The sequence below is a fragment of the Neofelis nebulosa genome, chromosome 2 (genome assembly GCF_028018385.1).
Source record: "Neofelis nebulosa isolate mNeoNeb1 chromosome 2, mNeoNeb1.pri, whole genome shotgun sequence".
NCBI lineage: Eukaryota > Metazoa > Chordata > Mammalia > Carnivora > Felidae > Neofelis > Neofelis nebulosa.
In genome coordinates, this window is record NC_080783.1 from 13,258,612 (window position 1) to 13,271,228 (window position 12,617).

The following is a 12,617-nucleotide window of genomic DNA, read 5'->3' on the forward strand; positions in this document are numbered from 1 at the left end:
TTCGTTGTGTACCCGGCTCTAGGCTAGGTGTTTGTTATCTACCAAAGGCCCCATCAATAAGACTAACTTGTTCTCTGCCTTTGTGGAGTTTATAGTCTATCATATTCTATCAGGCAAGGGAGGCACTAAATATGTTATTACAAGTGTCATAATGGCTAAGAAAATTGGAAAAATGAAAATGCAGTTGAATTCCACAATTTGGGTACCAGGTTAATTTGGGAAGTAAAAAAATCTCATTACTTCCAGTTTCTTTAGGTTTGCCCTATATATGTGAATTAGCTCGTGTTGAGCTACATGCATTCGTTTGTTCATTTCGAAAAAGTTAATCAGCTTTACAGTCAAGTCTATTACTGTGAAACCTCAGAACGTTGATACAAGCAATTTGGAAATATTCCATGTATGTGAGGGCCATTGGATGGGACAGATTTAAGTGAGGAGCTTCCATGCGGCTGCCCTGCAGAAAATCTTATAATTATGACTTATAAATTACCAGCTTTGGTGTGCAGGGAAGGTTACAATGATGGGAGATGGGAGGCTGGTTCAAGAATATCAGAGCTAATAAAATTAGGAATAAAATACATGGGGAAATGAAAGGAGATCTTGCAGGGTAGCATCAGATTCTTCAGCCAATATTCTAAATTGTTTTTTTTTTAATTGGCATTGCTGCTAACATAATCATAAAATAAGGGGTGATGTGGCATTTTTTATTACAATCCTATAATCAAGAAATTACAGGAAAGCCTTATTTCTAAAAGAAAAGAGATTTAAAAAATCTGAAATCTGAGCCATCTTTTTTATTACATTTTCCAAGTGTAATTTGTGTTAACGTCTCCACATGGAAATTTTTATGCCATATTTTGGCAATCAAACCATTTTAGAAATGAAATGCATGATGTTCCATTATGTTCATAGAAACCTAAGGAACAGAGTTCATGTGGCTCTTTTATCAATCAGAATTTTGATCACCATTGTAACTCAGAGAGGATATGATATGAGAGGTGAATTTTCTGTCCATGCAGAAATAGTAATAAAAAAAAGTGAAGGTGACATTATTACTTCTTATCTGCTAAGCTTCATTATTCATCTGTCTTATGCCATTTCCCGACCACATTATCGGTTCCCCCTTCCTTGGGTATTTCTGATACTTAACAATGGTTTAATTATAGTTACTGAAAATAATATGGAGGACAAAATGATTATACACTATAAAGGATATTTAATTTCCCAGTGTTGGCCACAAAACAAGTTTCCTCTAAATGCCTCTATTAATTATGACTACAAATCTGTCCCAGATCTATCTATACTAATGGATGACAATGTTGTCTGTTAAAGTGGCACTTTCCATTGAGTTAATCTGTTAGATAAACATGACCAAGAAGATAACGTCGGCCACAAGTAACATATAGGATCTGTGGACCTTCCCCACTTTCTCACTGTGTCCCAATCTGTTGTTTCTCTTTCCTATTGTGATCCATGACTAATTTATAGCAGCTGAAAGCTGACCTCAAAGAAAAAACTTTCCTTCTGCTACCCTTTGATCACTGTGACAGCTACAAACCGAAACACTTTACAAATCTCTCAGTCTGGGCATCCAGGGAAAGACTGTCAGTCAGGCGGTAACCTTTATCCAGCCCCCGTGTGTGTGCAGGGCGCTGTGCCGGCAGCTTGGGGATATTGCAAACATTCTGAAGTTCCTGCAGAAGCCCTGACCATCGGGGGCTCTTGCAGTAATAGACGGCAATCAATTCCAAGATGAATCTCTGGCCACCTAAAGGAGATCTTTTCTTGCTGGAAATTTTCCAGTGAACTTTACTCTTCAACCTCTGAGCTTGCGCCAAGGTGCTGATGGGATTGCCCATGACATAATTTTATAATCCAGCTGCTGGCTCAGTCCTGCCTGGAGAAGTGAATAATTCTCGGGACAGGATAATGAAAGCAAGTGCTTTGGGAATGAAAAACTATCACCGTATACACAAGAGAAATAGTATAATATTCTTTTGATAGGGGCAACTGCATTTCTGTTCGAAACATATTTAAGACTTTTTCTTCTGTTAGCAGTTAACTTTATTGTATAATTTGGAGGGCTTTATAGGAGAAACATTCATTATTTGCAGGTATGGCATTCCCACATGGGACCAGACAGTCATGGGTTAAGGGCGGATGATGACGAAGGAGCATGGATAGGATTTCTTTTTGAGTTGATAAAAATGTTCTAAAATTGATTGTAGTGATATGACTCCATGGATATGGTAAAATCATGCCTTTTAAATTGGTGGATTATATCGTGTGTGAATTATATCTTGGTAAAACTGACAAAAATAATCCCTTGTCTCTACCCGCGGGCTTCCTGTCAAATAATAGCCATGACCACCATTCTTAACTCTTCTCTTGATTGATCTTTGATCATTTGACTATTCACAAAACTCAGTGAACTTATTTCCCCTAGCCAACATAAAGGCGGGGAAAAAGGCTTTGAAAGCTGAGCTTTTACGAATATGAATCAAATATTACCTAACACACATGCTTTAATGATATACAACCTCTTAAATTACGCAGCTGCATTGAATTATTCAAAATGGAGACAAACATAGCGTTGCTCCCATCAGTCTCTGTCTCTTTGCTCTGCTTCAGCTCTCGTCTGTGTCTGTGGGCTGTTAAAATTCTTCCTTTCTCCTAGTCTTTCCTCAAAATGGTTGTCAAGTGGATTATTTGCTACTCACCTGTTAGGCTTGGAGAGAGTGACAGAGTTGTTTTCAAAGAAGCGCTGTTCGACAGTGCCTTTTTCTTTTCGTACATTATAAGTACGTAAAAGATTCTTTAAAATGCGTTATATTATTCCTAAGTAAGTCATAGAAAATGTATGTGTTTTATGCTTTGCTTGCTTGCATCCTTTCCCAAATGACCAAAAAAAAAAAAAAAAACAAAAACAAAAAACAAGTTAGGTTGTAAAAGAGGTATATGTAACACCATAACAAAGCAAAAACAATCCCAATGACTTCAGGATATATGATAATTCTAGAGAAAGAAATAAAGGATCAGATTTGGGAAAAGTAAAATGAGGAACATAAAGTTTCTTGGCTACCACAATTTGAGGTTCTAAAATTAACCCAGATAATACCTGAAGGGCTCAATAAAGAAAATAAGGTGATCCACGGGATATTCCCGTTTAGGCCTTCATGCTTGGAACTAATGCCCCCTTAGGTCACAATAGCCTAGTCTATTTTTTTTTAATTTTTTTAATCTTTATTTACTTTTGAGAGAGGGAGAGAGACAGAGCACGAGTAGGGGAGGGACAGAGAGAGAGGGAGACATAGAATCTCAAGCAGGCTCCAGGCTCTGAGCTGTCAACACAGAGCCTGACGTGGGGCTCGAACTCACGGACCGCAAGACCATGATCTGAGTCGAAGTCGGACGCTCAACGGATTGAGCCACCCAGGCGCCCAGTAGCCTAGTCTTTCATGCTTTGGACTAATCTTTGTCTGAAGCCAGCAGGGAATCTGTGTGTGTGTGTGTGTGTGTGTGTGTGTGTGTGTGTGTTTAATTAAGGTGTAATTTACATATAACATCATATTAATTTCAGGTGTACAACATGATGATTCAATATTTGCAAATATTGCAAAGTGCACACCACAACCTCTAGTTAGCATCCAGCACCACAAATAGTTACAAACAAATATTTCTCTTGTGATGAGGACTTTTAAGATGTAATCTCTTAGCAACTTTTAAGTATGAAATAAAGTTTAATTAACTGTAGTCAGCAAGGATGGCTAAGAATTTTTTTTTAATTTATTATTTTTGAGAGAGTGAGTGGGGAAGGGGCAGAGAGAGTCTGCTGTGCTGACAGCAGGGAGCCCGACACGGGGCTTGAACTCAGGAACTGTGAAATCATGATCTGGGCTGAAGCCAAATGCTTAACTGACTGAGCCACCCAGGCACCCCAGGGAAGGCTAAGAATTTTAACAACTTCACTCATCATTTATTTCCTGGCAATCGATCATATATTGGCTTATTATGGGTAACTGCCAGAATCATCCAATCTCCTGATTCCTTTTCTAGCCCATCTTTCTCCTTATCCCTTCCTCATGTGTTGGTCCAGCACCTTTACGAAGACTACCAAATCCTCATCTCCAGTGCGGTTCTTCTACTCAGGTGTCAAGAATTCAAAATGCTGAGCACCTGGGTGGCTCAGTAGATTGAGCATCTGGCTCTTGATTTCAACTTGGGTCATGATCTCACCGTTCGTGGGATCGAGACCCGCATCAGGCTCTGTGCTGACAGTGCGGAGCCTGCCTGGGACTCTCTCTCTCCCTCTCTCTCCCCATCCCTGACTCACCCTTTCTCTCTCTCTCTCTCAAAATAATTAAATAAACATGAAAAACAAATAAAAGAAAAGAACCCAAAATGCCAATCAGGACTCTTCATGTCCACAGCTGAACTCTCTACACGTGTCAATCCCCAAAAGAACCTCCCACCTTAACTGCTGTGTTTTGTCAGAAGTTATTACCATGTTCTCAATTTCCTGAGCTACAAATGCCAGTGTCATTTTGAATCGTCATTTTCCTTCATTTCCTGGATCCATCCAGTCACTAAGGCTTATTGATTTTTCCTTTAAATTATTGCATATTCACCTTAGCCTTTATATTTACACTGCCATTTTCAAAGTACGGCAACTTAATGCACTTTTCCCTGGATTACTCTAGGTCTCCTGGCTGTCCTCCCCTTCTCCCCAGTTTTTAGAGTTGGCCTCTTTGAATTAACAACAGGCGTTAACTCTCAGGTAATCTCCCTTAATCATTGCTCATCCATATTAGTCCTGGTTCAAAAGCCTTGCTGACTCTGTTCGTGATCATTTGTCTGACACCTCTCTATATTTGTAGATCAAACATTGTATTTGGAGGGCAATTTAAAAACCTCAGTTTCTCCACATTATCTTCTCTGGCTGATTAAAATTTCTACCAGCTTCCATCCCTCTGAATTCTCACAGAACATTGAGTTTACATAACCGAAATTGTCAATTAATTGTATAAGGCTTTGTTTTGTGGGTATTTTTTCTTAAGTGCTAGTTGAGGTTCTTGGGCATGGGGATTAAATCCTTTGCAGCTTAATGGTGGTTTAATGCCACTGATTTCACAAGTCACTCGCCACAATATGGTACTGCTATGGCAGAAGGTCAGTTGGATCACTCCCGAAAGGAAAGAGAGAGTCAAGGCTAGCCAATTTTTGGGGCCATTTTTTCAGGGGGGAAGAAATGGATTCCCAGGAGAGGACAAGACCCAAATTGTAAAGATAAGTTATACAGCAAATGCAAGGTTAGGAGAGGGGGTGAAGAGCAGAAAAGGGTCTTCTTGGGAAGTGGGTTCTATGCAAATTAAAAGTCAAGGAATTTCCTTCCGGTCAATTTGACACATTCTGGAAGTGGAATGGAGGTTGGAGAAACGGGAATAGTAATTACACAAGGAAGATAAAGATTTGCAAACCATGAGACTGCAGTTTGGGATTTTGGCTAGTTGACACAGGAGTGGGATTAGGGGGCAGAAGTCAGGAAAAACTATGCTGGCCCTGGTCCTCATGCCTAGGTGTCACTGTCCAGCAGGAGGGACTAAACCATTCCCATTAAAAGGGCAGTTTTCATGGGAATACTTTCTCCTTCTTGGTCCTTCTTGGTCAAAGCATGAAGCGAGAAAGTCCGATGATGGGCGTTAGCCTCTTGGTCCATGCTTTTCCACTGAGAAAGCTAATATAAAAAAGAAAAAAAATTCATAAATATCTGTAATCTGGCATTCTTTTTTCTTTCTTTTCCTGCTGGGGCCAGTACCAGATAGTTATCCGGCAAGCAATCAACACTAACGGCACCAATAATGAGAAAAACAGCCATCAAGGGCCTCCTAATATGATGCACTGAGAATCATCCCTGTGGAATTGCTGGGGGACAAAATCCATAGTCTGAAACTAATCATGAAGAAACATCAAAGCAACTGAAATTGAGGTACACTCTACCAATTCTCTTCGAAATAGCTGGCCAATTCTCTTCAAAGATATCAAGGCAAGAAAAATATATCAAGGAAATAAAAGAGGAAGTCTGAGAATCGTTCCAGATTTAAAGAAATTGAGGAAATTTGACTACTAAATGCAACATATGCTACTGGACAGGATTTCGAACCCAGGAGAAAACGTGAGAAAGGATATTACATAAGAGTATGGATCTGAAAAATTCACATCATAAAAAATAATCCCCAACAACAACAACAAAACACAACCACTTACCTATGTATGGTGACAGATGCTCACTGGAATTATCATGGTGATCATTTTGCAATATATACACATGTGGAATCATTAGGTTGTACACTTGAAACTAAGATAATGTCCTATGTCACTTAAACGTCAATTAAAGAAAGGAAAACTAAGGAGGCAACTGGCGAAATTTGAACATAGACTGCAGTTTTGACGACGGTATGAACCAGTGTTTAATTTTCTGGTTTTGATAAGTATGCTATGGTTTTGCAGGACCAGGCCCTTGTTCATAGGACACAGCCATCGACATATTAGGAGAGAAGGGATATGGGGCCTGCAGTCTACTCCCCGATAATTTTGAAATGTATAGACTAGATCAGAAAGACGTGAGAGATAGGGATAAGTAGACACCAAAGTAATTGATGTCAAGTGTCAAAACCCTTGTAAACTTAGGTAAAGAGCATGCCTTTATGAGCTCTTAAATCATTCCTGCCACTTTTCCCTGTTTGAAATCACATAAAAAGTTGTGAACATACCAAATTTCACAGCGAAGAGATGACTTTTAATGAAGGGATGAGAAGAAGTGTGTTCTATTGTGTTGTTTGTTTTCTAAGAGCCGAAGAGTTTAGGAGCAAAGAAATGGAAGTACTTCTTCTCACGTCTGCCAAAGGAACAATTAAGAACCATATGTCAGTTACTTTTCAATAGGAAATATTAGAGCCAACAATTTTTTGTGTGAACAACTCCTTATCCATTTTAATAGACTAACGTCAAAAATTCTTTTTGTTTTGATCAAAACTGTAGCTGAAATTCTTTCAGGACTCCACTATGAAAAAAATCTGGTAAACAAATGTCACAGGGAAGACTTCCCAGAATAACATCTACTCTCAAGATACAGGTTATTGGAGATTAAATTATTCATTTCCTCATTTTAGCTGTAAAGGAAAAGTGAAAAACATATATAGCACCGACTCATTACTTCATTTAGCTCCCAGTTCTCATTGCTCAATTGACCCTGTCACCTTTTTTTGACCATTGATGCCATAAGCGCTAAAGGTAGGAAAATAGAAATAGATATAGGTAATATTTTTTTAATTCCTATACCATTTCATTTCTTTCCTCAAGAAATTGTAAAACAGGTTTCCTCCCATCGCCCAGGTTCTATGTTAAAAATGGTGGTATATTGCCGTTTAATGCGAAATTTGTATCATTTAGAAAAGTATCATCTCCGGGGCACCTGGGTGGCTCAGTTGGTTAAGCTTGATTTCAGCTGAGGTCATGATCTCAAGGGTTATGAGGTCGATCCCCATGCCAGGCTCTGCACTAACAGTGTGGAGCCCTCTCTCTGCCCCTCCCCCATTCTCTCTCTCTCCCTCTCTCTCTCTCTCTCAAAATAAATAAACATTTAGAAAAAAAAGACAAACATAATCTCCAAAACTTCTCGTGAAGTAAAGTCATGAAAGTTTGCATTTTATTATTTCACTTCTTTTTAAAGAAAATGTAACTTTTACTTGAGTCAGACTACTGCGTTCAAGTAACTAAAAGCCAGAACAAAAATTACCCACTGTTCCATCATTAATGAAATCAATTTCTTTCTTCATAGTGCCCGGTGAAATTCTCCACATGCAATTTCTATTTTCATAGGTGTCTAGCAGTACTCCAGAGACAATGCCATTCTGTCTATAACTCCATGTGTGCTTTGTTATTTTGGCATAGAACTGCTTGGTTTGTTTCCTTTCCGTTCTTTTCTTTTTCACTCTCTAGCCTCCTCTTGCTCCTGCTGCCCAATATTAATAGATTGAAATATATCCATCACATCTTCCTGCTTGGTCAAAACACACAAATATACATGATCAAAGACATCTTATCTCATTAATCAGAATTGGCAGATGGTCGGTAAATGGAGAGCATACAGCTGACGTATACATAACTTGAATATTTTATTAATTTAATCGTATACTTTTAAACACATTATATATGCTTCTGAAGCATATGGAGCCAGCTGGTTTTAAATTGTCTTGCGTAAAAAACACCCAAATTTCTAGTCTGGTTTTCTTTAAAGTGGATCAAGCTTTTGAAGACATTCGCTGAGCATCTTACTATATAGTGTTTTCTCTATTTTTTTAATTTTCTTCTCTGCTCTTTTCACAGTGGTCTTGCCCATGCCCGAATTCTCAATATATGGTTTCAATGGCTTTCATTTATGCGGTCTTTACAAAGTTTTTAACTTTGTCTACATGAAGCAACAACTCTTTTTTACGACATACTCATAAGCACTTTGTGTAACGTTTTATTAAATGGCAAAATTGCAGTAGCAATACCACGAGGCACAAAGGAGTTTAGTAACAAACAGAGCCGACCCTTAGTAAGTGAAAGTTTAAAAGTAGGAACAGAACAGTATGGACAATCACATAGGAATCAGTTTTCAGAAAGGGACCCACGTGCCTGTTGCATAGTTCCTGGAGGGAATGGATAACAGATGAATTAGGTTGATCAGTTAAGTGGAAGATAGTTGAAAGAATTGCTTCATGTATGTTTTTGTCACTCATTTTAGATAAGGGAAATTATCCAATATGTATTAATCAGCAACTTGCTTTTCTTAATGACACATAATTGTCATTTTTTCCACAACAATAACCTAGGTCTAACTCATTCTTTTCAACAGCTGAATGATATTTTATCACATGGATGTGCTAAAGATCCTGTCAACTTTTCCTTATTGATAAGCATTTAGATTATTTCGAGGTTTGGCCACTCCAAACAATGTTTTCATGGAAATCTTTATACGTATATTCTTACATGCTGCTGCATTGATTCCTGTGGGATAAATTCTTTACTTTATTCCTCTTGTCTCTCAATTGCTACTTTTGATATCTTTAAGTTTCAAGTGTAATTACACAATATCTTAAAGCCAGACTGGGGCTCAAGATGGATGACTGTAATTCATGATTATACTGGGCAAGATTCTGACTAGTTTGGGAATTTCAACCAAACTGTAGTCCATTGATAATGCTGAATCCACTAGGATTCAGAAGTCTATCATGCATATGTTGGTTTGAGTAATTTTGTAAGTAAATTTCTCTAGTCCCTGTGCTTCCTTCATATGGAGAGTGCTACATCTAGGACACCTCTGGTTTATTCCTGTGCTTTCTTTTCCTGCAAATTTTGTCATGGAGTCCAAAGGAAAACTTTGTCTGTATTGAGATGGTGAAGAGAAATATGGAGAATTTAGACACATAAAATGTTAATAGACCGTATAAATCTAAGCACATGATTTCCATTTCATGCAAATCAGAACAAAGGTATAATAACATAAAAGTTAAGTCTGTTTTTAGTTTCCCATGATAATGTGGATTGTTTTGGATTTTACAGCTATTACGGGCCAGTGGGCTATAAAGTACCAGCATGTGATGTATTTTCCTTAAGCTGTGACCAGCATCAACAAGCTGCTTTAAGCAGATTCAAGGCTCACAAATATCCCAGGAAAGTATTAGGGCCACCAGGTCACTTGACTCTTCCCTTTAATGTCCGCAATCATATACTGTACCTTCTAAATCAGCTGCTGTGCATGAACATGTAATAACATCCAATTGCTCATTCTGCAAGGTGCACTTTTTTGTGCCACAGCATAGAGGTGACCTAATATATTAATATAATAGTTGTCCTCTTGATTATCAGTAACTTTATCTGTGGAAGTTTTGTAATAACCGGAAGTATGGAAGTTGGGCTTTATTGTGAGTTTTCTTTCATCATTTTAGATATCCCTAGTATATAGAAACCAGAGATGCCAGAGACCATAGGAGCCTAGGGTTATAAAAACATATTTTGCTATTGCAGGCTATGAGTCTGGAGTTCTCTCTCGTCCAGCAAGAGAGTGGACACAGAAGTGAAAACGAGAGAGGCTAATGTCCAGGAGGAGGCAAGAGCCCCAAACAGGGATTTTGTCTCCATATTTATTGAGCTCTCAAGACCTTCCACACTTGGTGAGCATGAAGAAAAGTATCCAGTATAATAATCATTAACTTGTGTGTGTAAGATGCAGAGGGCCTGGGGGGCAAGCGGGGTTTGGAGTTGTGATCATAGCACAATAGTATATTGGCGCCAGATGGAAAGTAGTTCCCTATAACAAATTACTCCTGATCCAGTTATAGTATCTTGCTAACTAACCTCAGGCGCTTTTCGCCCTGTGGCGGCAGCTTTCCACCTTAAGCTTTTTTTTAACCCATAAGAGTAAGGATTTCTCGAACCTATTTCCCCACATTTTACATTATTTCATTTATTGCAAAAATAAATATATCTTCCCTGTCAAACTCTTCTGGAGTAAGACAGAGATTTTTAAGGCTACTGTAGGATTCTGTTTAATTAATGAAGCAGATCTATGCATTAACCTTCCAGACTAAGTATGCATGTCACACTGTTACTTTTGCCTCCCGCCCTGACCTAAAACCCGTTTTAGACAAGAACAATGATGAAGTCTGTCTTAAGGTTTTCACTAATATCTGGCAGGTACCAATTAGCTACTGTGGGTTTATGTTAATCTTGTAATGTATACACACAAAGTGGCTCCAGAGGTAAATATGGAAAACTAAATATGTAAGTGATAGAATATCCTTATCTACCTCATTATGCTACAATTTTGACTATAAAGTAAACGTGAACCTTCGCCTCCTTGATTCCTGGATTAACAGAAACAAACTTTTGTATCTGTCTCCATTTGCCACACCACTCGCTAAAAGAGACCTAGTCATAGTTTTATGATTCAATATTTCCTGACTGTTGTCCTTATGTTATTTTCCGCTTAGGATTTCTGCCAAAACCATTGGAGGCCTAATCCTTGGGAGACAGAGTAAAGAGGCACAGTAGAAAAGTAGATCTGTTGCTTCTAAAAAAGGTTTCTCCATGTCTCCAAAGTCGTTGATATGCTCCTAATGCTTAGCAACCAGATATCAAGACGGGCAGTGCTTGGATTTGTAGCATTTGCAGGTTTCCGTGATGTGATTACTCTCATTATGTATGATTTCCAGCCACCAACGTGATGTCACTAAATGTAGATTTGGGAAGAGATGTTAACCATCAGTTCTTCCAAAAAGAAGATCCCTTGCAACACACCTGTTTAAAAATGTGTTAATCCCCATCATCTTGGCATGTCCAACCAAGCCAAACTGAGTAGGGGGTGAGAGGTAGAATTACAGAGGTTAAGAGAAAAGTTGTATTTCTGATTCACAGTTGTAATGAAGAAAAATTTACAATGGGGAATCAGAAAGAAAGCTAAATTTCAGAATGTTTGATGAAATATGTTAATCTAGTGTTCCTGGGAAGTTTAAGATTGACTGGTAGAACTAAATATGGCTCATAATTGGTTATATATATATATATATATATATATATATATGTACATATTCCATGACCAGGATTTGAAATAAGTTATCCCAAGTTACCATATGCATAACGATGCTAGTTATTTTAGATAAATCTGAAACTATTCAACACGATGTATTGTTCCCATATAACTAAGATAAGACATTTATGTTTGAGGCAATATAGTTTGTATAATCATATATCTGTCCATTTATTCTATTCCTTGATCTTTCACGAGACTTTGTGAGAATTCACACAATCATTCAGCATCTCAGAGTTTACTTCTTAAACAAGGATATTAGCTTACACTCTTCTTTTTAGAAGATTATGACTAAGTAATATAAATATTAAAAATGCTTTGAGTTCTAAGTGGGCACCAGTACCACCCAAAACCATAGAACATCACTATCAACTAGAATTTTCTACACTGAGAGAAATGTTCTATATCTACACTGTCCAATTAGACGTTCAGTTTCTCAATTGAACTCGCCACTTTTGAAGTGCTCAATTGCCACTTAATTAAATTAAATCCGAATTTCAATAGCCACATGGAGCCAGCGGCTCCCAGATGGGAAATGCCACTCTAAAAGACAAACCACTTGGGGTGCCCGGGTGGCTCAATGGGTTATGCGTCCGACTTTGGCTCAGGTCATGATCTCACAGTCTGTGAGTTCCAGCCCCGTGTCGGGCTCTGTGCTGACAGCTCGGAGCCTGGAACCTGCTTCACATTCTGGGTCTCCCTCTCTCTCTGACCCTCCCCCTCTCTCTCTGCCCCCCCCCAAAAATAAATAAACATTAAAAATTTTTTTTAAATTAAAAAAGGACAAACCACCAATGCTTACTTACTTCTCCATGAACAAAACCAACAGTTGGTCAACAATTCTGTCCCACGTAGTGACAAACGTGGTATTTTGAAAAAAAAAAAAAACTGTGAATTTTAAAGACTGTGTTTTGTCACTAATAGTGGCAAAAATGGAAAGAAATTATATAAGCTTACTAGAAACTGAATTGGTTCACAATTTCCA